We start from the raw sequence: 27009 nt of genomic DNA, 5'->3' as shown, positions 1-27009 counted from the left end.
ATCTATGCTCTGTTGGATGAAAGACGCTGTAGAAAAAAAAGGTATTTTTATGCTTAATATTTATTCATCATGAGGGGCTTGTCTTGAGAGAGCAAGGAAGCTCCATTAATTCTTTGGGCAAGGACTAAGGGAGCCGGGGTGTACGCCTGGCTCTGCCCCAGCCGTCCCACTGACCTTGTGTAGATCACCGGGGGCTTCACTGCTCCACTCGTGCAATGGCCGTGGTGATTGTTGTGCCTGCGGTGTGGGCTGTAGTGTGCGCTGAGTTGGATCATAAGTACTGTGGCCAAGGAGTCATCTCTTAATTGGTGGTGTACACAGATCCCAAAACAATGGGACATGGATCTTTTTTCACATCTCTGGGCACTGCCATAGTAAATATATAATAAACATAATGACAGTAAACAATAGTAGTAGTCTGTATGTGGGGAACACTAATGCTAAAAGAATTCATGTCCTGATTTAACTTCTATAAGACCTCCTGAACGCTTGTTTAGTATTAAATTATTCAGACGCACATTCTTCCTCTTGCCTTTTTTATATGGCACTGCTTTTTCTACTCATTAATATCATTAAATATCTATATTATGTGTAATCACTACTTTCCACTAACATTTGGATTTCATCACCATACAGACAACAAGAGTATTCCCTAGTGGCTGGGTAGGTATGGCACCCTTCAGTAAATGGGGAGCAATTAATTCTGTGTACCACTTTGTTGCAAGGCTATGAAAAAGCTGCTACATTCCACCTAAGGTGGTAAGGAAATTAATTTGCCTGTGTGTAGTCTTAAAGTAATAATTGTTTTCCATTAAAATATTAAAAAGAAGTCGTTTACTTTTAATTGTGTGTATGAAACTTTCCTTTCTAGCTCTTCAAACAAATACATCACTGAGGGTTTTGGTCTGGGTACAGCTGAATTGAAAGTTAAGTTATCCTTACACAGAGGAAATTACCTTCCTCTCTGGCTCTGCGTATGGGCTTATGTATCCCTGGTAGCCTTGAGGCAATAAGCCTGGAAATCTTCCAGCTTCATAGTATGCTGAACTGAAGACTGCAATGGACTTGTAACCAAATTCAAGCAGGCACATCTTGAGAGTGTCCAGGATCACTGACAAGAACACTGTTGTATTTCTCATATGTTTTAAAAGACAGATACTTCGTAGAGATTATCCCCTTATTGCTTTTGCCTCAGATTGTGAAAGGAATATAATCATTCTTCAGAGGTCGTGTAGTTACACGTGACAGGGAAATCTGGGCTGCAGTCTGATTTTTTTCGACTTCTCGATCATCTGTCTGCAGTTCATTGACCTAACGCAAATGAGAAATTAAGCTGATATTCACCACTCCTCTCTCTACTGGCCAAGGCAAAACTTTTTCTTGTTTGTTTGTTTCAACTTTTGAAAGCCTCAGTTCAGTTGTGAAAAAATATGGGAAACTGAAATGAAATTACTCAAGGTGCTGTCTTCCTGAAGGTAGTCTGAATTGAGAGGCCGTTAATTACTTGTGTGGACAAATCAGTGTATCCTCATACCTGCACAAATGGAGCTTTTGGGGCCGGGCTGGGCCCCACTGATGGAGCCCTGAAACTTTCACTTTCAGGATAAGGAACCCAAGTTCCTTGCCATAAAATCAGAGGGAGTTAAGAGGAATGATTGTTTCCCTCTAAAGCCCTTTGGGAAAGCAGCGGGTTTAGTGGTAGGGGCTGCCTTGGGAACATGCATTCTGAAGTACAGTCATTATTTTCCCAGCACAAAGCAATAAACAAATGATAAAAAAGGCAAGTGTGAGCCGCCGGGGAGGCATGGCTCTGTGGGCCTCCTGGCCCCAGCACCCCCAGAGCTGAGCAGAGCCGCAGGCACCAGCCTGCGCCTTTTGATGTCAGAGCAAACAAGCCAGTGTTTGTGTAGCCCTCCATCCCAGAACTTCACTTTGGTGCTAATTTAAAATTTATTCCCCTGCTGTTAGTTTTGGTAAAGGAGTGAAATAAATCCCGTTGTAAGAAGGCTCAATGGCCGGGTAACAGAAGCAGGTGACGGGAGGCCGGGTCGGCTGTGGGTGCTCCAGTTTTCCTCTACAGCTCAACAGTGTCTCAAACTGGGTATTTCACTGAGATATTACACTTTGGTGGGTATTTAATTTCATGGGTTAGGTTTGTGTTTGGTGTTGGGGAGGAGGAGTTAACACCCCAAAAATCACTGCTGTGTTGGGCTCCATTTGCTCCTTTTATTGAGAGATTCAGCAGAGCCCGTGACTGAACTCGTCCTCCTGCTTTGTGGAGGGAACAGCCGGGCTGTGATGTGTTATTTTAGAGATAGAGATTTTCGTGTTGTCAGCTTTCCTCCAGAACACTTAATATATCTAACGTTTGCGAGTGATAGATTCTGCTGTACACAAAAGAGCGTTTGTATCAGGATGTGGCTTTCAAAAAGGATAAAAAAAAAGAAAAGAAAGTAAAAAAAAAGAGCAATGCTGGATTAATTGGAAAGGTCCAGACCAGTCACGTTCCCTCCCAGATGGGTCATTCATTTTGTTGCCTGCTGCTATGTAGCATCTGAACTTAAAGCCTTCAAATACGTTGTTGAAGTGAGAGAGACAGAGCCAAGCTGGCTGAACTGCACCGAGCCCCCGGCCATTTATGCTTCTAGAGAAAGGCTGCTTTCTCTTGTCAGGATAGTTTATGGTCCCTCATTAACTTCTGGTTTATGGTCACCTCTACGAACGTTTCTGAAGGTACTAGGATGATTAAAAATAAAAATCCCTGAACAGGGAACAGATGCGTAAGTCCCCGTGGGTGCAGGCGCAGGGCTGCAGGCCCACCCCTATCTCCTGATCATTCCCACCTGCTCCCGGAGGTGAGGAGACCAGCCTGGCGTCCTGCTGCATCCCAGCTGCTCCGCGATGAGTCACCTGGCTCCAGTTAAGCAAAACCAGCCCACGTGAAGCTTCCCCTTTTAGATTGTCTGAGTTTGGGTGAGCTTTTTAAACGGTTTCATTTAAGCTTTCATTTCCATCAGTGCCTTTTTTTGACGTGAGGAAAAATAAATTGGATCGGAAAAATAAACTGTTTTAAAGACATTTCTAGTGATAAAAGCGTAATTGTGAAAGTTTCTCTTAAGAGCTACCAGCTCAGCTATTAAGACACAAAAATGCAGAGAGACACCTGAATATTTGGCTTCTTGTCTATAGCAAATCTTTAACTGAACCTCACTATTTTCAGACTTTCCCATCGCTGTCTTCTAGATGTTCTCAGCTCTGTTTGTGAACCGAATCAACTGCACAGGATGAGTCTCTGGTCATCTGGAAAATGGTTATAGTTGTTCCTGTATTCTTTGTTGGCTTTTTTTAATCTACCCACATATGAAAACAAAATATTGTGGATAACAAGAAGAGGGCAGATGTGTAATAACTGGAGCCTTTTCCTTTTTGCCGGGATCTGCCGTGGGGTTTGGTGGCTGGCGGTGCGCGGGTGGGAGCGGCAGAGGAATGTCCCTGTGCAGCATCCCCCTCGGAGGCGGAGGGAGCCTCTGCTGTCCAGCTGGGATCTGCCTCCTTGACCCGAACTTGTCGTTGCCCTTTTGATGGGCCGTTCCTGCACCGCCCGAAAGCTGGCGCGGAATTCCTTACGTGTGGCCTCAAAACCAGGCATGGACTTCACTCAAGATCGAGACTTGTTTTGTCCTCCTGAAGGGCCTTTCTCAGCTGATAAGCATCATGGGTTTACGACTTGTGGAAATAAGAAAATACAGATTTTGTAGAATTCTGGTGTTTTCCACGACGGCACAAGTTTATGAAATCCTAAAATGAAGGTGGATGGTTGGTGGTGGGGAAGGGACTCAGACCATGGTGAGGGCACTGAAGTCTGATAGTTTCTGCCTCATTATTGAAGGTACAACACAGTGTAATCCGGGGAAGCTTTCAAACTTCTGAAGAGGCTCCTGCCAGCTGGGGAGCATAGCTCGTCCTCAGCCAAGCCGCTCTAGTCCTGCAGCTTCTGAACACACCACAAAGATAAATTTGCACAGACGTCTGGGAAAAATGACAAAACTAGGACACAATACAGAGGGGTATTGTGCAAATGCCATTTTGCGGTTCATCCCACTCTGATGAGGTTTTTCTGTTATCTGCCAACCTGTGAGAAGAAGTAGCGGGGCGTTAAGTTCTTGGCCACCATTCTGGCTTTCTGAAATGTTGTCTGTCGCTCTGCCTTCAGAGCGTTTTTTGTGCCAGCGAGGGAAGGAGCTTAGATGAGGGATTCTGGACAATTCACTTCTGGCCTTTTTAAACTGTAAATGTGGAGTGAAATTTTTTATCTGGTTAGTCTTTTCTTTTCTTTTCTTTTCTTTTCTTTTCTTTTCTTTTCTTTTCTTTTCTTTTCTTTTCTTTTCTTTTCTTTTCTTTTCTTTTCTTTTCTTTTCTTTTCTTTTCTTTTTTCTTTTCTTTCTCATATCTTCTTTTCTTTTCTCTTCCTTCTCTTCTCTTCTCTTCTCTTCTCTTCTCTTCTCTTCTCTTCTCTTCTCTTCCTTTCTTTTCCTTTCTTTTCTTCTCTCTTCTTCTCTCTTCTTTTCCTCCGTGGCTTAAAGTGTTAATTCTGCCCATTGAAATGTAATTTTATTGAGCAATATGAGCCGGAGGCGGAATCTTCACTGCCATCAGAACCCAAATGGTAAATAGGCTCTTTCTCTAATTTGTGGGATGTGCTATAACTCAGTTTGAATGTTGAAAGGAAATGGGCCTCCAGGGGAGTCTGGAGCTCTGTTCATTCAACTTCTAATTAAAGTTTTCCCCTCTCAAGTTACACTTTATTTTCCGGGGCTTTTGCTCCATGATGATTATTAACATGTGTCCCATGGCCAGGAAATCATTATACCCTTCCCCATCCCCGGCTTGCGTCGATACCTCCTGCTGCAGACCAAGCCGCCTGAAACTTCATCTCCGAAACGATCTGATGGCCGGGGCAGGTAGAAACGAGCCGGCACCCTGAGGCTTCCCAGCCGCTGTCAGGCAGCAAGCTCTTGATTTTTTCCAGCACCGTTTGATCAGCTGTCGCTGGCCGGCGGAGAGGATCCACTCCAGGATTTCTTCCAGCCTATTCTTCACGTTTCAGGAGCCCTGGCCAACGCTGGCTTCCGATTCCGACTCCAGCAGGCTTATCTGTTTGGGGGCAGGAATTGTTAGTACAGTTTATCTTACTTGCCGCAAGTCCTCCCTCAGCTGAGACATGTACTCTGTGCTGCGCTCTTTTTTCCCCTCTCTCTCTCTTTTTTTTATGTGTTCTTGTTGTTTTTCTTTTTAAATGTGTAAAGTGAAGAGTTCCTCTTCCCCCCTCTCCCTTTCCACTCCAAAGAACCAGCCGCCAGTCCATTAAACGCTGGAACTTTTGCTATTTTGCCAGAGGGGAGAGTGAACCTGTGCCTGCATGTGTGTATGTGTAAAATAGATACAAAAATGTCAATGAACAGCAGGAAAAGTTCGGGGAGACCGTCTTACTACTACCGACTGCTCCGGAGGTCACGACTTCAGAGACAGCGGAGCCGATCCCGGAGCCGGAACAGGCCGCTTAGTAGGGGTAATTGCAACACCAGTTCTCTTTATTGACAGTGCAAAGACATGGGGGCTGTTACTTACAGGTAGCTAAGAATGACCAGGGCGAGTGTTTGTAAGTGTACCTGCGCCCTGTGAAGTGTATTTTGAGCTTTACAGAAGGTCAGTGGCTTGTGTAGTGCTGCACTCACGTATGGGGAGGGAGAACCGGGGGGTTTTCAGGGCGTAGCTGGGGGAGTCAGGCTCGGGTGCTGTTCTGACAGTGGTGTTAACATCTTGTGTAACTGTAACTAACCCAGTCTTTTCAGTTATCCATGGTTCAGTTTTTTCAATTTGTGTAATTAAGCTAACTACTTTTTAGCTGAGATGTTTGGAGGCCTAATTGATGATGATAGAGATTTGAAAATCCTTGATTAAGAGACGGTATCTATACGCAAAGATGTATTGCTAGAACTTCTTGTTCTTCATGAGCTGAGTATCACCAGGGCTTTTGAAATTACAAAGCTGAGTACAGTTTAGGGGTAGGATTTTCAAAAGAGCCTAAAGATTATGCTCCCGAGGCGCTATGGGACTTGTATTCCCAAATCACTTTGCGCTTTTAAAAATCCTGCTCTAAAAGGGCCTATTTGTCCTCCTCAGCAGGAGTTAGGTCCACAGAGTAATGTTTCTTTAGGGCATACTCACTCATGCAGCCCATTTATGCTACTTGAGGCAGCTACTGACCCAGTTGCATTTTTAAAATAAGCTATTCTGGCTTTCTCTTCCAGTGTGAAGTAAATGTTTATTGATGCTTATGCCTATCGTTAAATGAGTCAAAGAAGCCGGAGTCTTTGAGTTGTTTTGCTGTTGAACTCTCTTTTCAGAAAGGAGAGGAGAGGTCTGGCCTCTAGTGTGACACTCCAGTCGTATTTATAATGTCTTGAGCTTAATCAAAGCCATTAATTCAAACGAATATTATTGTGTGAATAAAAAGCCATAATAAAAAGCACAACTGCAGCACTGCATCAGGTGTTTGTGCAAATCCAGGCTGGTACTTGTCTAACTGGAGTTAATTCTGATTTACGAAGCAGATTGGAAAGCAGACTCTAGCACTACAAGATTTAGCTTAGTGCAATGTCCTCTTTTGTCTTTTCGGGGCATACAGTACTTTTTTCAGGATTTTGAATCATCACTGAGAAAACAATAGGAAGCTAAATCAGTCCCTGAGCTTCATCTTTTCCTTTAAGCACACAATGTTTTTCTTTACATGATTTTTTTTGTGTTTTGCCTGTCAGGGAGGAGTGTTTGTAAACTCACAAGCATGTAACAGTTCCCTTTCCCCCTTTATTTGTATACTGTTCAAAACCAAAATATTTTACTGTCCTTTCAGTTACTGTGACAGATGAAACATGTTAGTTTCGTTTAGGTAACCCAGTATGAACTTAACTGCGTATTTTCTTATGAACACAAGGAATATTTGATGGAAATGGAAATCAGCCCTAATGTTTGTAAGCAATTGGGTTTGAACCAACTGAAATCTTCTCGCTGTTGCTCTCTCCCTGAGTATTTTGTGTTTGTCACCCATTGTCTCTGGGATTCCTGCCTGCTAGCAGGATCCTAACGCTCAGCAGTAGTTGAGCTCTTCTTATCTGTAGATCTTAAAGGGAGTTGCAAATCAGGATGAGAATTTTCTTTTAATTTTTGACATGTTTTTGTAGGAGATGCAGAAAGCAAATTGTGCAGGGGTGGTGCCATACAGCAAGGTCAGTGGTGGGACTCGGTGCGGAGTGTGGAGTCGCTGCCCGTGCTGCCAGTCTGGACAGAGCCGCCTGAAATGTTAATTTTCAAAATCTACAAGCCTGGATGAAGGAAAGAGCTGAGGGTCCCCTTCTCAAATGCTGACCTGCAGTGTAATTTGCTTTCTCTAGTTGAGAGTCAGAGATCAGATACCCTTAGTGGGAGGTTTCCATAAATTCATGACTATTGGAGTTATTGCACAGAAGTTGGCAATGGTCTGTTTTGCACTGGTGTGTTTCCCAGACAGCCTCTTGGCAACTTTTGGCTCTCTCCAGCCTCTGGACCCTTTGCCAGGATCCCCACAGAGCCTGGGTACGCCTGTGGCCCTACCTGCAGGATACCAGGAAGCCACCGAGCTCTCCCAAGGTGTGTCACTTCGGCAGGACAGGGAACTTGCTGAGGATCAGGCAGTTGTTACACATTTACCAGGGGAGCAGGAGATCTCTGCTGGCACACAAGCCCCTCTCCCCATCTGGAATCCTGCACTCTTGGTGCTGCATCCATCCATCCTGGAGGATCAATCCTGATGCGGGTGCTGAGCCGGGAGCTGCCAGTGCTGCCATCTGCTGCCACCACGGCTGCTGTTCCTGCTATCAGGAGGCTCCCGTGATCAGGCCTCCAGTGTGTTTAAGTTATTGCTATTTGATAGTGGATAAACAAGACAGCTTTCACCCCACTGTTAATCTTTGTTAGAATGATGATAATGTCTGAAATCTCCTGGCTCTGCTTTCCACAGAGATTCGGGACACGCTGCAGGTATACATTGATTAGTTAAAAATTTAACTGCAGAAACCCCATCTCTTCCTTGGACCATCTGTTCAGCTCAGAGATGTGTGTAACTATATGAGGAATCACGGCAGTAATTATGATTACTACCAGGCGATCCATCTAATGTGATGGAAGGTACTTGGGAGGCAGAGAGGGCAGAAGGAAAATCACCGATAAAAGCAACACCTGCTTCTGCCTGCAGTACTTTGGTCTGGGGCTTTCTTCATGGTACCTCTGCTTCTCCTTAATTATGGGTGTAATGAAGGAACAGGGGTCAGGGGCAAGTGTTCTGAAAATTCAGTTTGCTCATAGAAACTACTCATGAGTGCTCTGTTCATGGTTCCATGTCTGAGCCAAATGCAGCTTTGGCTGCAGGTCTTTCTTCTGTAAAACTCTGTAGGCAATCCGTTGTCATCAAAGCTCTAAGAATATGAGAATGTTTTGAGTTCCTGATCTTGAAGGTTTAGTGTTCCTGATACTTCTGCCTCTGTCAGCTCCTCAGACATGAATGTCTTGCTTTTTATTAACCAGGCTTTCTTCTTCTTTGCCTTTGATGGCTGCTGTGAAGAGAAAACGAACTGATCTTCAGCAAAGCCCAGTGTTTTAGTACACCAAACACTGAGAGCCTGGGGGCTAAGGTCAGACTGGTTTTTTCTCAGCACAGGCTATTCAGATACACGTCTCTTGAAAATGGCTGGAATTTAGTCTTTCTTCCTCTGTTTGATGAAATCAAAACCTTTTAAGTGACAAATAAGAGATCAACTTATACCCAAATAGCCAGTATCTTAGAGGTTAAGGCACTCGCTCGGGACAAGGTAAGCAGAGACTTGAAAATTGTCCCAGCACGTAACACAATGACAAAACAACAAAGGAGGGTTTATTATATTTAAAGCTAACTGAAATTTGGCACACTTGCCTCTAACGTTTCCTGGCTGAAAATCTATTTTGCAGCATGTTAACAAGAAGTGGTGTTCATCAAGGAATGCCACGTGGAACGTCTCCCTTCCACCTCTGCAGGACGTTGTCCTGGAGCCCAGGGCAGTGCCCTGGCCACGACTGTATCAGCTGGTGTGGAGTGAAGGGATCTCTCATTCTGATTAGAAATTTTGCTCTTACTGAAAATTCCCACTATATTGTTAAGTAAGATCCAGGGTTCTGTAATTACATAATTCACTGAAATGTTTGAACAATACTTTGTTCTTTTCATGACCCACAATTAACTTTTCTTGGAGTTACGCTTTGCGTGCCTTTCGGATGGTTGAAAGCATCTGTGTTTCAAGGTCTGGCTTTTGTCTACGCTTACTCTAAATGAAGTTCAGCTTAGATAGTTCTAGCTACGGCAAGGGCCTGGGTATTCGAATACCTGCATCAGATCCGAACCTACCTTTCCTGACTGATAGATCGGTATTGACCAGAGCTGTCTATCTCAGAACAGTGCCGTAATCAACTAATGAATAAATATGTAAATAAGTAGTTTGTCATGTGCTGCCCAAACAGAATCACTTTTCTGTTCCATGTTGTTTCAGTGTGTGCCCAGCTGTGGCTGGTGATCAAGGCCATTACAGTTAAACCCAGGGCAGCTGCCCCAGGCTGGCCCAGGTGTGTGCTGGGACATTAACGTCAGGGCACTATAAATGGGGAAGCTGCTGGAGATGGGGCTCTTTGCTCTCCTTCCCTCTACTTCTTCTCTCAACGTTTACTATCCCTGGAGGAACTTGCCAGAACTCTATGAGCTAAGTATAATTTTGTGTCTTTTGCATTAGTATAGATAGTAGTTTTCTTATTTTAGTAAATCTGTTTAAATTTCAGCCTATGAGTCTCTCCTTTTCCCAGTTCCCTTTCTCGGTTGGGATGGGGACACTGGGTGATAGAACAACTGGGTATCGTTTAGCCCTGGGTGTGGGCCAGACAGAGACAGCGTGCTGATATGTGCCCCTGAGCCTTGGTTGTGCTTTCTGTGGTCTCTATTTTTAACAAATTGAATAGTCATTATTAATCCAGTCCCACCATCAGAACCCATTTGTGCACCTGCCTGTAAAGGGCTTGTGTTACTATAACCTCCTCTTTCACGCTCACTTCTGTTACTGGGTTGTCCTGATCTTTTGGATTGCATCTAGATCATTATGTAATAAATTTGTTGAGAGAGACCATATCTATCTGACAAACATCTAGCAGCTTTTAATGGTCTGTATGGCTAAAGAATATGTTTTTTTATTAAAAGAAACTGATTCTGCATCAGCATGTAGAAGTTTGAAATATACAGCGTTACCCTTGCAAATACAAGTATGCTTATGTGTTGCACGTATTTATATTGGCAGGCAGAAATCTGAGTAAAATGTTCCAGTTTTACTGTTGTTCTCTGACTCATATCCTACAAAATTGGACAAGATGAGTGATTTTGCCTTTTCCGCACATCTTTCTGTACCAGTGGTTGATCCTGAATGAGATATGGTCAGTAGGAAGTCAAGTCTGGAAAGAAAGATGAGCATAATAACATATTACTGGTCAATCTCCTCTGTGTGAGATTTCTTGAAGAATCCAAATTGTGCCTTAGAATACTTCTATTTTTTTCTAAAAAAAAAATGCATAAACTATTTTTCTTTCATTTAAGGGCTAGGAGCAGGCAAGGGAAGAGTCCAGTAATAAACATTAGCAATAGGGTTTTTTTCCAAGGGTGGTGTCTTTTAAATGTCAGGAAAAGGAGACCTTCCTGCTTCACAGTTTTTAATGACCATTGCTTTGTTTTCCAAGTCTCTTTGGGGCATTTTCTATTTCACCTCAGAACTCTTGCAGTTTTTCATTGAAACTTTAGCAGCGTGGCTGACAGATGCCCATAGAAAAGATATGCAAAATTTGTTAAGCTATAACGTTTGTAGGAAATATTCCCTGGCAGCTGTGCTATTTTTAGCACTAGTGCTCCAGCTGAGACTTTGCTGTATTTGTTCAGTGCTTAATTGTGTAATAAAATTCTATACTAAATTTAATAACTTGGGAAGTAGCACATGATGGAGGAATTCTTGAATTGTTTTGATATTAAAACAATGGATGGAGAAATCTAAGTATCCCTTTAATACACAAAAATTTAGAGTAAATGTGTTGTCTATGGAGGCAAAGGTTAGATTGACCCCTCAGTGGGACCATGGTCATCTTGATCATAGTCCCATACCCGAATGTCCCGTGATCCCCGCAGATGCATCTTTAAGAGGTAACTAAATACAGCAACAGTCTTGATAGAATTGTGAGAACTGTCAATACAACTTAAGAGTAACTCGGGAAATTACTGTCCAAGGAACAGCTCATTTAATGCTGTGACAGAAATTTGGGAATTGTACCAGGAACTTCCAGGCAACCTGAAGATTGACTGTTGTCTCTTTTTGCTCATCTTTTGCTTTATCTCTACTTTAAGTCCTTTCCTTCTGGTAGTAACTTCACTTTCCCCTAACAGTGTTGCTAAGAGGGGCTCATTACTCTGAAAGGAATTAAGTAGCAGAGTTGCTCCCAAGTCATGCAGAGTGAGGTTTTATCTAAAAGCCATAGGTAATAAACGAGAAAGAGGTTAAAAACCCTGGTCTGCGTCCAAAGAAGAATTGCTTCCAAAAGCACGCTGAGAGGGGTTTCAGCAGGCTCTTCACGATCCCGTATGTATTAGAGCAAGTTTGTCTCCTTACAGCTCTGGCAGTCCAAACAATTTAGACACAGAGCTGCCTTTTAAAGCTTTTAAACCTATATTTCCCTTGAAGGTCTTCCAGTGTGCCACTAATCCCTTAAGTTATTGCACTGAAGGCACTCTATAATCCTTTAATTTACTCTGCTCTCCATAGAGACGGGGAACGAGCTGGGGCACTTGCTGTATATGGGCATGATCAGGTTTGGTTTCTTTGACTCAGACACTAGCTGAGGATAGTTTGCTTTCCTCTTAAACACTGCATGGGGTATTTTAAATTTAGATATTAATTGCTTGTGTGTTTGTGTATATGGTATTAAAAAAGGTACACAAACCCCAGAACTTCCTTACTCGTTTCCCTGTTTTATGCAGCCTTGGGCTCAGGCTTTTAAACTAAGTTGCCTCAGGCCCTCTTGGAAATCAGCGAATGTAAAAATTGATGGCTTTTTGAAAACTGTGAATTCATACACAGTACAGAGCTGGTGAGGGTCAAAAACAGTGTTGACCACAGGTAATTTCTGGAAGCCTCATCTCCCCAGACCTACAGGAGACAAAGCTTCTGGCTAACATGTCTTTGGTGGTGCTGAAGGTAAAGCTTTATGGTGGAGAGTAACACTAGGCAGGTGTTATGCTTTTGTTTGATAAGCAGAAATACTATAAAAGGCTGACTAGAGCAACACATTGGTTGCTTGGATTTGGAGTGTTTGTCCTGTCCATTGCTTCTTGCTCACGTGAGGAACACGTGTTTTTATTGTAGGTTTGCTCTTGAGAGCTAGGCTGGGAGTTCTGGTCTGCTCTCAGTTTATGAATGCTGGCTACTCAGCATTGCTGCAGAAGGTCACTTTAAGTTGAGCGTTGAAGAATTCACTTTGGGGAAAAACATGCCCTGCAATTGTAGAGACTTTGAGAAACATTGACAAGAATAAAGATGGCCAAAGTTTTGCTTCATTAACATTTTCACTGAAAGAGGAATCCTCGGATGCTGAGCACTTAATGTTTCTTTTTGAGGAAACCAATTTATTTGAAGTGCAAGTTCCTTCTGTACATTATGTGCTCCCATTTTTGATTTCTTGCAGCACTTCTGCCTCACTGAATTTCTTGTAGAGATGGAGAGCAAGCCTGGGCTTGTTCTGAAGTATCCAAATGTGGTAATAGGTGGACTGTTGTAAAATTTGGCATCTGGAGTTAAATTACAGGATGATGCTTAAGCTTCTTGGTTCCTATAGTAACAAGTAATAGTCATCCTTCATGATTAAGCAGTGTCCATGGTAACCAAACCAAGTTTTAAATGAAAGATGTTTTCCCTTTACATTTTTAGCAGTCAAAGGTTAACAGTTATTACCTTTATACCCTTAGACAGGAACAAATTTTGATCTGGCTGGCGTATTTAAAGTGAGACCATTTGGTGTTCATTTACATAACTTCTAGGACCAGCTGAATTTTGGGTGAATATCAAAATACAATTTCTGAGAGCGGGGTGTAGTGCATTAATCTCCCCAGGAAGAGTGGATGTTGTTCACAACATGTGCTAAATTGTTCTGCAGCGTTGCAGTGTTGCTGAACAGCTACTGTATTGCTCCTCGGAGTGACTGCAGGTCAGTAGTGGAGGAAGGAATCCGAACATACGCCCTGCATGATTTTTAGGACAGAAAATGCAAGTGTCAGTGTAGGTAAGAACATTCTCCCTCCCCAACTCAAAAACAGGATGGGAAATGTACAAGCAAGTGTAGCCCTGCTAGATCCCTTTTGGTAATTACACATTTTTGTTTGGAGGTGAACAGTGGCTGTCGCTTAAAGCGTGGCAGCACACTCCCAAAGCTGCACAACTGCTATGGGGTAGTTGCATAAAGGAATACAGTAATTTGAATGGTGGTTTCTGTGTCCATCTGTGGCACACTGATTATTTAGATGAAATAAGAAAACATGACTGCTTTTTAATGTTTTCTTTCATGTCTCTTTCATCGGCCCTGGCAATATTTGCTTGAAAACCCAAAAGCGAGCCCGTGAAGCTGACGCCTGCAAGTGTGTTTGCAGAGAATGTACGTGTGCGAGTAGCAGAAATACCCACCCACCCCCAAAGGAAACAAAAGCATCAGTCACAATAAATTAGGATCTACGTTCCAGTTGGGAATTGTGAAACGTAAAACAATTGCTTAAAAAGAGTCCGAACAGGTAGAAGAAAGATGTATGAGTAACGGCAGTGAGGAGAGGCAGTGTTTTCAGCAGCTCTCGGGGTATGCAGGCACACGGGTAGATGGCCAGCGTGCTGCGGGCACCCTGTGTCCTGACACACGTCTGTGTGCGTACGCTCCCACGTGCACACGTAAGCAAATGCAGAACATTGGTGTAAGCGTTCACCTTTAAAAAACAATCAGGCTGGCAGGGAAGGTGATGTTCTTTTTATAAGCACTATCTTCTATCTAATGCACATTAAAATGAAGGAGACTGGTTCCTGTTTGCTAGGGGTACTCTTCAGCCTCCTGTGTAAACACTCAGAAAAACAGACAAAAGATTCTCAGCTCGCCCTAAACCTGGCCCTAATCCTAACCCTTGATAGTTGTGACTGGAGGAAGAACAGTGCTTTCAGACTTCCCTGTCACTGCTGCTTTTTAATGATGTCTTTCTGTTGCTTCATCAGGAGAGATGCTGTATTTTGTCCAGTAGCTACCAAAAATTACGGCTATCCAGTTAGGCAAAATCTGTCATTCTTCAAGTGTTTCCAATGAAACTGCATCCTAAGTAGCCAGTGTTAAAGCCCAGCCTTCTGCTTTCTTGAATAGTATTAAAGTTCCATCAATGTTAAGGCAATCTAACTTGGATTAATTGGCTCTGGGCATTAAGACTCTTTCAGGCTGATGTAAGAGCTGCGTGTACTATGTGAATTCCAAATCTTAATGTTTGGTCTATTATGCAGATGGATGTGAACAGAGATATGGATGTGACCCCATTTATCTCTCTAATGAAGTGCCATCAATAGAACATCTGTTTCTTTGCCGTAGAAGATGAAACCTCTGATGAATCATGCTTATAAATTAAGTATTTATTTATTTAATTTGCATTTTGCCAGTACAGACCTGTTATAGCAGCCACCGCGCACGACTGGAAAACGGCTCAGTAATTAAACTGCGCAAAGTTCTCATTTATACTGTGCTGCTGCTCCACACACAAAGTAAACTGTTCTGAACCGCTTTGTAGTTCACCTGCCCAAGTCAGCTATTAAGCAAACCCCAAACCAAACATAACACCTTGCCAACGAAGCAGACCTCGCCAATGGGAGACAAAAACCTGGCTGCGGTGTGGACGGGTACCTCCTGCCTCAGGGGCTGCCACTGTGGCACCATGTGCCTCTGTACTTCTCAGTTCTCTCTGAAATTGGAAGCCAAGAGGGCCACCGTGCCACAGCACAGCCTGTTCCTGCGAGGGTTCCAGCTCCCTTGTGCAATCGCAGGAGTTTTAATGGAATGGGAGGCCTGGCAGGACCCACGTCACCTGTGCTGGAACCACTGGAGCCTTCGCTGCAGAAGGGACGGTCCGTTCTCCAGCCGCTCTGCTGCAGGTTAGCCAGAGGCTACGCAAGACCGTGTGGCAGGTCTCTGTGGTCCTCCACCACCATGTGCTGGGCCAGCAGTGTGCCGCTGCTGGCCACTGACGGTGCTTCAGCACGCTGGGGCTCCTGGCAGTCGTGGGGTAGGAGGGTTGTGTTCTCCATGCCCTGTCCCAGGAGCCGTGTACAGGTGGCATAGTTTACATCCACAGTGACAAAGATTAGAGACTGTAGAAGTTTCTCCTTTGCCTTGGATTGCCCCTGTGAACAGGCAGCCATGCTGATGAAGTGCTGCGAGAAAGCAGCGTGGTAACGGTGTTGGATCTTTGCAGAAATGTTAAGTATGATGGATGAATCTAATTTAAATCTCCCCAGAGCTGACTTCTTGTTCTCCAGGCTCCATGTTGCTTGTCTTTATCATCACATAGGAGGAAGCTGATGTTCCACTTCACTTTATCATCCTTTCCAGTTTAACCAGGGTATTAGCAGTCTCCATGATCTGGTCCCCAACCAGGCTAGAATTTCATCTTTTTCTGATATATTTTTTAAGTCTGTGTTTGATTTCAATTTTACCCTGGAGAAAAGGCTCCTAATGATATGCCGTTAGCGAAAGATGAATTTGTTCTCTAGGCATCATACCAAAGAAAGATAAATATCATACATATTTTATTGCAGAGACTGATAAATAAAAAATAAAAATCCCAAATATATATATACATATCTAATTAAAAAATACCAGACAGTAAACCAGAGTTTTAATAAAGGCTGCTCAATCAGCGTGATTTGCTATTTATTTTTAGAAAGGGGGTTAATTTTCTGGATGCCTTATAGCCTCACCCTGGCACCACGTCTGGGGATCTACAGCTGTGTTTTCATTTGGGTGTGGATCTGGTCCTTTAGTTTTGTGGTGCAGAGAAGTCAGTGTGTATATTTTCAGACTCCTCGTGCTGAGAATTATCTAAGCTTTCCTTCCCTGTGTTTTCGTATTTGTGCTGTTTTCTTCTTTCCTTTTTGCCCTCTGGGAGTATTTTTTTTCTTGACAAATACATCTAATTTGTCTCCTCAGGTAAGGAATGTGTTCCCCAGGTAAGGGATGTCCCCATCACTTCCCACGAGGGCAGGACGTGCCGGGTCCCGCTGGGCAGCGAAGGGGCTTCGGCTCCCTCTAGTGAGGCAGCTCTGGCAGAGCAGCACCCCTTTACCCTGCGCTGGGGTAACAAACACGGTTTGTTCCAGCTTTGAAGGGTGCGAGGCCGAAGTGAGCTCTCCAGGAGAGAGGAGGCTGCGAAGCCGGGCAGCCACAGCCCACAGAAAGGCAAGAGAAAAGGGCAGCGAGTCCCATTGCTGCTTGCGTGCATCAGAAAGCACCTCGGCGTGCTGCTGGGAAGAGTTCCCTTACTGGGTAATATTAGAGAAAACAGAGGAATAGCTACATGTCAAGTACACAGAAAAATAGCACAGCTTTTTCCAGTACTAGATTCAAGAGCCAGGAGCAGCGTGAGGAATATTAAATACCACCCGGTACCTGATACCCGGGAGCCTGACGCAGAGATGAGATGAGCTCCATTAAAGTGCACAGCGTGCTGTGGCAAAGGTCAACGTCACTTCAAATCATTATTTAACGAAGAAAAAGCTCTTCTTCCAGAAGATCTTAGTCCCACTTTGAGAGAAGATGATGATAATTTTTAGCTGATGGGAAACAGGGTGGTCTGATGTTTTCTGTGTGTCTTCAGCTCACACAACTGTCCCAGCCACTGTTCTTGTAGCTGCAGAGGATTGTGTGGCCCCGAGTGGTGCTTCAGGTGTCTTTTGGTGCTTTCAGGCAGGGACACGTTGAGTCAGAGACAGCATTCCCCTGGTAAGCTGAATGTAGTGGGTTTGTAACGCTTAAGTCATCTGTGAGGGAAACAAAGGTAATGGTAAGAAGCTGGATCTGTTTGGTGTAGTCACTGTGAACAGCTTTAACTACAGGCATACAACCAGCCGCTAATTGTTTAATTCTAAATATTTTGTGCTGGTGTAGCACAAAAGGCAAGTAATGATCCAAATTTATTTTTTTATTTTCTATGTAAATGGTTAGATAAGTGCGATTCCTTTTTTTTTTACAAGCTATGGTTCTGTAACCAGTCTCCTTAATTGTCTGAAAAGGTTGTGAGAGCATGAGAAAATGTGAAACTGTTTCTGCTTAGAGCATTAAATGAGTGGGGAGTAAATCACTGATTCTAATGTAGAAGAGTTGTGGGTACAGCCAGTGGGATTGCTGTGCTTTATAGAAGTGTATTTAAGGGAGAAATTCGAAGATGCAAAAAGAAATAATTTTATTCTAACAGAAAAAGTGGTGGTGACGCAAACTTTGATTAGCCTGGAGATTACCCACTCTGAGTGCTCATTAGCTTTGCTTTTAGATGACTCTGATTTTTCAGAGGGCAGCATTACCTGCCCTAAACTTTTGCTTCTCAACCATCTTTATTTAAAAGTCAATTTTATTGCCTAATAAAGGTTGGACTTTTAATGAATTTTGTGTGGCATAATGGTTATAATATTGCTGCAAGGGATCGACTGGCATTCACTGAGGGATCAGCAGGGCACTGGGCGATACGTGCCTGTAAATAGTTCTGGAGGTGGTTGAACAGGGAGACTGGCCCGCAGCTGTGTTGCTAGTCCAGCTGGCGAGCGCAGGAACGGAGCGGTAGCCAGGGCATTTGTGACCTGTTGGTGGCTCTTAACTGACCTCTGTTTACTGGAAATCAGACACTTCTGCATCTCTGCTTCCCATTCAAAGTGACTCGTGCCTCGTGAAGGGGAAAGTTGGCTCAACTCAGTATTTATTATTTTCTGTTGTTGTTTATTCCGGGGGTAATATTTAACTTTTTAAAAATGCCACTAACAGCAGCTTCTAAATACCCCTTTAGATTCAGATTAAAGATCCATCTTTCCCCCTGGACTCACGTGGTCACCTAAAGCTGTCTGAAATGTAGATTTTTCTGCAGCTTCTTTTGAGTGTTCGGAATCAAACAGACACTACAAATATCTGCTCTCCAGGGATTGTTTTTAATTCATAAATGCTACTGTGAGCCATGTTAAATAAATCACTTCTGTCACTATGTGCCTCCTCCTCTCCTCGGTTGGGTTTGTTGTAAGAAGTTATTAGATAATGCAGAAATTAGAGGAATAACACCTAAATTCATTAAGCAATAAAATTAATTCACAGAGTGTAATTGTACGAGCAGGAGACCGGTAATTCCTGTTCCCTCTGGTTTCACAGGGACTCCACCCCATAAGCTCTCTGGGGCACCCCAGAGATGGCAAGCACTGAACCGATGGGGCAGGACAGGGAGGAGCACACCTTCACGGGTGGCATTGCCTGAGGTCGGAGCCAGCCTGACCTCTCGGAGGGCTGCCCGCAGGACCTTTTCCACCAGCTTTTGGTTCTGATGAGCTCTTAGTTTTCTGCATTACATCCAGACGATCTGGTGAAGTTTTATTGTCCTCTAAAGTCTCCTTTCCTTAAAGCACGTCGCTGCGGTGCAGGAACCTGGCCTCCTGCCGCGTCTCCCCAGCGCTGCTGGCTCCTCGGGCATTCCAGTCATACTTCTCTCTCTTGCTGCCTCTGATGAAGTCATCATCTCTACTTCTCCTCTTATTCCTGGCTTGTTCGGGGTGCCATGGCATGTGCGCTGCTGACAAGCACGGCTTCCTTTTGGTGAGTTGAGGGAGACGCTTTCTCATTGCTGGCTTCTCTCATGCTTGTTCAGGTTTGTACCTCCCTGTCTTGCTTGGAGCTGGAACAGTTTCATATCAGAAAATCAACTTGCTGGGAAGTGCCTGCTTGTTCCTTCCAGCCGGTTCTCTTTGCTTTTGTTCATACTGTCTCTTCCACTGGCTGATTCTTGGAATTGCGTGTGAGAGGAGAGGGGGAGAGTGTGAAGAGAGATGAACGAAGAGAAGGAGTTAATGTATTTCATTCCCACTAATGAGAGCATAATCCTGATGATCTCTTGGACTAGCTGTGATTCACAAGAGCAGGTAATGCAAATGTAAAAACATCTCACTTGCTAAGTGAAAAGTAAACAGTATTAATGTTTGTTGGTGTGTTTGTTACACATAATGACCTGCTCTGTCGCAGTGTCAGAAGTTGCAGCGCAGGCGGCGGTGATGTTGAGGGGGTTAAACGAGCTCGGGTGCCAGGAGTTCCTCCCAGCCTGTTCTGCTGCCCATGTCCTGGACGCCTTGGTGGGGGGATTGCTGCGCTGCTCGGCAGCTATTCCGCAGCATGGAGAACAGGCATGGAAAGGTGTAGTAAGGATTAGTTACTCTGTCAATTCAAATGCCTTGAATTAATTAACAAATCAACTGTGGTTGATTACTGTACAGAAACAGTTTCAGAAACATTCATGAGCCCTGGGTCCTAAATGACTGTGGGGTGTTTGCAGCGCTGTGTTAGTGCCCTGTTGGCAGTGAACTCAGTGGGATACTCTCAGCCCTGGCAGCTGAAAAAACCTGGTGCAATACACACCAAGCAGCGTTTGGGACCCAGCTATGCGTGATAACTAGGAGAGGTTTCAGGGGTTTGATAATTTCAAGGAAGTTTCTCTTTGAAGATCTTATCCTGCACTGGGGAAAACCCAAAAGGTCGCAGCCTTCTGTAAATATTTGGAAAAGCAGGAAGCACTTTTGTTTGTTTCTTCTTGCTTCTGTGATTGCATCAGGACGAGCCTCAGTCTGCCGCAGACACTGAACGGTGCTGCTCATGGGGAGACTTGGTACATGTTCATGAACAAGAATTGGGAGGGCCCCCAGGAGCACGGTTCTATGATGTGCAGGGTGGGAGTAAAACAGAGCGTGTGTAGAAATGACTGGTTACCTTTGGGCAAGCTTAGAAATGTACAGGAAAAATGGCATCAACAATGAGGAGGAAATTAGATGAGGAATTTTGATCAGAATGGCCACAGTGCTCCTCAGAGTGACTTATGAACCTTTTCCAGCCTAATTTTGAGAATTTCAAGAGCTTGTAAAGGGACAAGTAATATACTTAGGTGGGTCTGCCTGATTCAGCTGTCCAACAGTAATTAGACAACTTCTCATTGCTCATCTGTATCTGCCCCCTCCTTTATTTGGGTATTGCATTGTGGGCTGGTGGGAATGGCAGAGGATCTGAGAGCCATCCCTTTCTGTGGGCACCTGTTTCTGCACGCCAGCATCTCTGCTGCTGGGTAATGTGGCTTTCCTCGCTATACCCAAGGGATGCATTTTCAGATCCAGTATGCCTGCGCTGTAATCCTTGTTTAATAGACTGTTACTTCAGTGATTTTCAGGCCTCTGTGTCATATAAGGAAGATTTGGAGGTTTTACGTTCATAACAAGTTGAGGACTTTGGGACAGTAAATAGCGTCCTGAGATACTGTGTGTTTAAGTCCCCAGATCAAATCTGATCTAGAGCAAATAAATGGACAAATGAAGGTTTAATCCTGGAATTTCTATGAGCTGAGGGATAGTATTCAGCTAACAGAAATCCACTGTCTAGCGAGGATGTTATCTGATAATACTAAGTGCTTCTGGAAATGTCATTCCGTGGTTAGCTGCCTGCAGTAACACTGTTCCTCATTCTGGGATCCTTTATCTCAGGATACAAAAAGGATGGCAGACATTCAGTAATGAAACCTTGCAGTATTCCCGTGGGATTTTCAAGGTTTTTATCAGTTGTGGATCTGATAAAAAGCATTAAAATGTTCAAGGGTCACCCTGTGAGTCTGTAACAGAGGTCAGTGTAGGACCCTGCACTCTCCGTGCTGTTGGGAGGTGTAACTGCCATGGAGTCTGTCCAGCCAGAAATGGTGTGGAAGTTCAGGAGGGGAGGAGGATGCATTAGAGGTTGTAAAGAAAAGGCTGAAGTCAGATACTGAATCTGATCTCTTGTAGCTTGCTTGTCTTATGCACAAGTGAGCAAAGTTGTCAGAAATCACAGAGAATAAGGCTGGGAGGGATTTCAGGAGATCATCTGGTGTCTGTCCCACGAGAGGGGAGGGAAGGACGCTCATCGTACCTGAACCTCGCCTGACAGGGAGAGCTGTGCCATGTATTTATCTCTCTAGATGATCAGTTCCAATGTATAACTGTCCGTGCCAAGGGAAGACTTTCCGATGGCTAACCTAAATATCTTCTGCTGTAAATTAAGACATTTCTTTTTCAGCCTCTAGTGGCTATGGAGAGAGGTTTTATTATTGCCTTACAGCGACCTTTTACGTGGTGGCTGGCTGCGTGGTGTTACTGTGGGCTTGCTAAAGCAGACATCGCTAATGCTTGTGACCTGGTGTAAGAATTTCCCCTACCCCTGAAGAAGTAAAAAGGGCAGTACAAACCTTTATGTATTCATGTTGATCCCTATGTAAAACTGTTCTGTACATTTCTGGTAGTTAGGAGTTACTAATTTACCTGTAAGCTATTTTTACTTCCCTTTAAAATAAACAGCACCCCCTCTCCTCGCCCCAAACACCCACGCCCAACCCTCGTTCTAGTTATTTCTGGTTTCTCATGACGAGTTTTGTAATGTCTCTCCTGCAAAGCCTCCCCTCTCCAGTGATACCCACAGTGCTTAAACTAAGCTAAAATGGAGATTTGACTCCAAATACTTTATGAACTATAAGCTGAAGAACAAGAGGAAGCTTTAGGTCCTCACCCATCTCTGTATTTTGGTCTGGGTCAAACTGCTGTGTTTGCTGGCTCTGCTTTGGGTATATTTTAATGATGAAATAAGAATGTAAGGGTACAGTTTGTGGCTTCGGTGCAGTCAGACCCACATATTAATCAGCCCTGGGTCATAACACACCCTCCCTTTCTCTGGAGAGGGCTGACCTGTGTGGTTGATGGAGGAAGCAGGTTGGCAGATTACCGAAAGTGAGACAATTGTGCACTTTGGTCTGACAAACCACTGCGGTGCAAGTCAGTAGTGCTGTAACACCTGCACGGAACAGCAGGTTCTTTCCCTCTGTGCCGAAGGCGAGAGGTATGTTGGGCTGGGGAGCGCAGCTCCGTGCCTGTGCCTCAGGCCTCTGGGGAAGGGGATTTCTTGCAGCTGCTTTTCACGTAATACCATCATTCCTGTTTTCCACCCACTCCTATGAGAAATGCTTTAAACAATGTTTATTTTTCTGCTCATGAAGAAAATGCAAAGCAGCTTCTTCAGTTGTCTTGTCATCTTGAACTCACTTTCAAAGTGCTGTAATCAAGTAGTTTCTTTATGACAGTCCAAAAAAAAAGGAGGCCACTGTTCAAAGGAATGGGGTGGGAGCCGTGGTGTGGAAGGAGATGACACCAAAGGACTTCATTGCCTCCTTGGGATTCAGAGTGCAGCATTCTGCAAAGGAAGTGGCCAAGAAATTAGAAGGCTTGTCTGGATGCTGTGAAAGCAGTGAACTGGCTCATCTTGGCTGTCTGGCTCTTGTGCAGGTTATGTGGCCAGTGGTGAGGAATTACGGGTGGGATTTGCAACCAAGGAAGACATTGCTGAGCAGGCACTTCACCCAGTCCACGGGTGGAATCTCACAGTCTGTCCTTTTGGAATAGTTTAAGCTACATCTCGGGAATTGTTGAGTGGAATTGCAGGTATTAGTTGTTTCTTACAAATCGTGGGTGATGGCAGTCTTTGGCGAGGGCAGAACCTTGCTAAGGGGACAACCCTCCTTGCCAAGACCTGATGGCAGCAAATTGCAGATTGCAGAGGCTGAGAATTGGCAGACAAACCATCCAAAAGTTACGCTAGTTATGAGAATATCATTGTCTGAGACACTCTGAAGTATAGGTTGTTCCATCTTTAGATTTCTTTGCATGCTAATTTGTAGAAGCCTCCCTCTAGCAGAGTCTACCATCTAATTTCATTTTGTAGCAGGTATTCTTCTTCAGGCCACCTCTCATTCCCAACCAAAACTCCTAGCAGTGATGTAATATTCATTGACCTGCCTGTTGCATGTGTAATTGTGTATTAGGAGTTCCCTCAATGTTTATTTCAGCTCCATTTTAAAATTTATTTTTATGATCATTGTTTTTAAAAAGAGAAGAACTGTGTGAAAAATCTGCTTTTCAGTGTCATTCTGAAATTGTTGTTGACTTGCTGTTGTCTTTGCTTGGATTCCAAATTGTTTAGTAAATAACTCAGTGTTGCATATCCAGAGACTGTCTTTCAAAAGTTATAGGGGTTTCCTGAGAACACTGTAGTCAGCACACCTGAGGTTTTTTCTTGAAATTATCACTAAATGCCTACAGGATCACAGCCACAGGATCACCTGCCCATTTTCTAGACTTCCTGATCAACAGACTGGAGATGACACAGCTCTGCCTTTTGGGCGATGGAAGTGCTTGGTTGAGAGACTCTCGAATGTGGGAGAAGGGAAGCTGATTACAAGGTCTGAGCACCCTTGAGTGGCACCTCAGAAATAGATCTATTTTTATGAGCTCCATGGTGCTTTCAAAGAGGGTTTGTGAACTGAGGAAACACAGCTCATAATGCTGTTGCTGACCTTACCCAGTATCTTTCTAAATCTTCTCAGTGTCAGACACATTTGTTAATTTAGCCTTTCCAGCCCCCTCCCTTCCTCACCAGCAGGGAAGGAGGTCACTATTCCTATCCATATTTCATACTTCAGCAAATGCAGGATTTAATAATTTTTTCCTAGTTACAAAGCAAATTGCTGGAGGAATTAGAGAGGGAAGTGAAGCATCCTGTGCCTGTAACCCCATTAGCAGTTTCCCTCAGGAGTATCGAGTCCACAAGTGCACAGATCTGTACTTTGCATGTAATTGTCACTCAGCTCAATACATTTTCTGTTTACCCGTCTGCAGACTGGAAATAATGATAATGCCAACCTGTCAGGCATTATCTGAAGCTTACAGTTGTATAAAAAATGCTAATTGTTGAAGGTGAAAGTTGCTGAGTGAACGTTGTTCTGGGCGGCTGTGGGAAGTACGAGCAGACACAGTGGGGTGGTTGTGTTGGCTCATATGCAAGGGCATCTCAAAGGAAGAAGCCACATTTTGTATGGCCTGCTGATGTTCCTGGACTGTCCCTGTGCTTGGGTGTTTGTAACTGTCCTTTTTCTGTGCCATCCACAGAGTCCCCCCCAGAGAGGTGTGGGCAGAGGCGCAGCATGCCCAGCGGGGTCACCGAGAGGAACCCCACCATGGAGCCTGCTGCCACGACGCCCTTCCGCGTCACGGTAAGTGTCTCTTCCCCTCTTAATGATTGTTGTGGCATCTTAATGATTATTACAGGGTTTTGCCAGAAGGGAGAAGAATTTGCTCATCCTGAGAGAAGAGGTGGTGTATGTGAAACTAGTTGATTACTTACTTTTAAGTAAAAGTGTTGTTAGATACTGTTAGCAACAGGCAACTGTAAAATATTTCTTGGTAAAGCAACAGGTCTTGGAGGCAAATGGTCTCAGAGCTGTTTATAGGTTTTCTCTGCAGGCCACACCTACTGTACAGGCTCAGCTACTTCATAACAAACGTAGATGGGTAGAACCAGAATTGCAAAGGAAAGACAATGGTGCAATCTAAAAAAATCTGAGCACACCCAGTTCACCTGAGAACATTTGCACTGATGGATGAATCATTAATACCAGTTTGTCTCAGTAGTTTATTTTAGTTCTATAGATTGTAAGTTTGTGGATGCCTAACGTTCTCTGTGGAGGTATATTCTGTAGCCATTATGTGCAAACATGTGCTGAATATATGAGAGTGGTTTTTGGTACTGTCCTATTTGCTAAATGAAACGGGAAGAAGTGATGAAACAAGTGGATGGCAGGAGATGAGTTCTGTTGTGAAGGAGTGTGTACAGTACGTGGCAAATACTGAAGGCAATGAAACAGAAAAACAATGGCGTACGAGATGTCTTTAAGCGTTTGCTGTAGGGGCATGTTTGGGTTTATTTTTCTGGAGTTGATGAAAGTTCCTCTCCTAAGAGCTCCCTGTTCTAACAGGCCAAAACACAGAGGGATCATCTTTTGTCTGATTCCCCTTCTGGTATCACCTCTTTGCTAAGCAAGGCGCATCTTGTCTCAATGCCAAGAGGGAAACTAATTTTTTTCTCCAGCCCCCTTGTTCTACAAGCCATATGCCATCTATCTGAATTGATTATCAGTTACAAACGCCCTAAAACTCTGAGCGTGGCAGACAAACGCAGTCAAGCTGACTGGGTAGGCATGCTTTCGCTTCGTGCCTTTCATTTATCAGAGTCTGCCTCATTAAATGAGTATCTTTGAACCTTAAACAATGTACTACTTTTTGATGAAAAAGGCAAAGAATGGTGGGAAAATCTGGATTCTTCGCAAGACAGAGGATTTGGGAGTAATTTTCTTAGTGTACTTGTAGTCAGTGAAAAAATAAAATGCTGTTTATTCCTTTTCCAATGGCATATATCCTGCTTTGTGTTTTTAGAGACGTTATTCCTGCCTTTAAGCAGGTTAGCTCTTATTAGCGAAGCAGCCTGGGTTGGATGGGGTTGCTTGCTTTGACTGGCTCTGTTATTCAGTATGGATTAAACAAAGGCAGTCATCACATGGATAACACATAGCGTTTGTCTTTGAGTTACAATCCACTATCACCTCATTTCTGTTCCCGCTCAGCCCTCTGAATGTTATTGCCATTAGTATGAATGGCTTCATTACATACAGTTTTTATGGCTGCCCAGATTTCAGCAGATGTCTGACTTAAGAAATATATTCTTCTTCACCTTCCTTCATTAACCAGAGGAACATTAGCAGTCAGTCCACTCCAGCCACTGGGAATAGTAATTAACGCTCTAGTTTAGCGGTAATGGGATTATTACTTTTGAGCCTGCTGCTATAGGTTTTGATGTTGTAAGCTTTTCATATTTTACAGCTGATTGTTCTTCCCTGACATCTCCATCCTTCTGCTGTTGAGCCTCCAAGGGCCGAGTAAGCTCAGGAGCCGTTGGATTCCGCTGTTTTGACAGTGTTGCGCTCCCAGTTGCTTTCTTTCATTTGAAATCTAAAGCAAACTAGGGTGGAAGTTAAATGGTCTTGTTGGATCCTTTCCTATTTGTCATGATTCTGCCCCTTGGATGGAGAGACCTCATTAACAAGCGCTTCAAGAAAAGTCACTATCCAAGGATAGAAAAAGAAAGAAGGCTTGATGTGGCATGAGGTGTTGGTTAGAATGTTGCTGGCTTGGACAGTGACCTAGAGTTGTCTCCACTGAGAATGGGTGATTGTCAGCCACTGATAACGCTCACAAGCTGTGGTCACCAAGGGCAGATGTGGGACTCTTCTCCCTGCCCAAGGGGAGGTGAGTGAAGCATTGCTGTTGACTGACACTTACCTGTTAGGAGAATACAGAGAGGCATTGAGCCTTTCTGAATTGAATCCAAATAGCTTAAGGTGTGAGATGGGTTAAACCTGAAATTTGTGTTGTGTTTTATCAAATATAGGGGGACTCTGGATATTAAATCCTCCTGCTCTGCCTGTCTTGCAGGGATATCATGGGCAAGGGTGGGATTGCAGAGACTTGCTGTGTGGTGACTTCTCTCCCATCTCATTAGAGTGCTGCCATCTATTGACTGCTTTTAGTAGAGCCTGATTTATTCCGTTCTCTGTGCAAATATCCCAGGACAAGCAGAAGTCCAAATTGCCGAAGAACTTGTGCAAAAGAGTTGGACTAAGTGACTGGATCAAGAAACCAGAATGATTTCTTGCTGCTAATC

The 27009-nt window shown here is 43.9% G+C and overlaps 1 long non-coding RNA gene across 1 annotated transcript in view; it reads left to right on the top strand.

Moving 5' to 3' along the window:
- Window positions 1-5479: 5479 nt before the first annotated feature.
- Window positions 5480-27009, top strand: part of LOC137670693 (uncharacterized) — a 37802-nt gene continuing 16272 nt past the window's right edge. The window contains exons 1-2 of the long non-coding RNA XR_011049331.1: window positions 5480-5569; window positions 24402-24505. This is a non-coding gene — a long non-coding RNA (uncharacterized lncRNA). The remainder of the gene's footprint in view (window positions 5570-24401; window positions 24506-27009) is intronic.

The sequence above is a fragment of the Nyctibius grandis genome, chromosome 16 (genome assembly GCF_013368605.1).
Source record: "Nyctibius grandis isolate bNycGra1 chromosome 16, bNycGra1.pri, whole genome shotgun sequence".
Lineage (NCBI taxonomy): Eukaryota > Metazoa > Chordata > Aves > Nyctibiiformes > Nyctibiidae > Nyctibius > Nyctibius grandis.
This window is presented reverse-complemented; position numbering and strand designations above follow the sequence as displayed.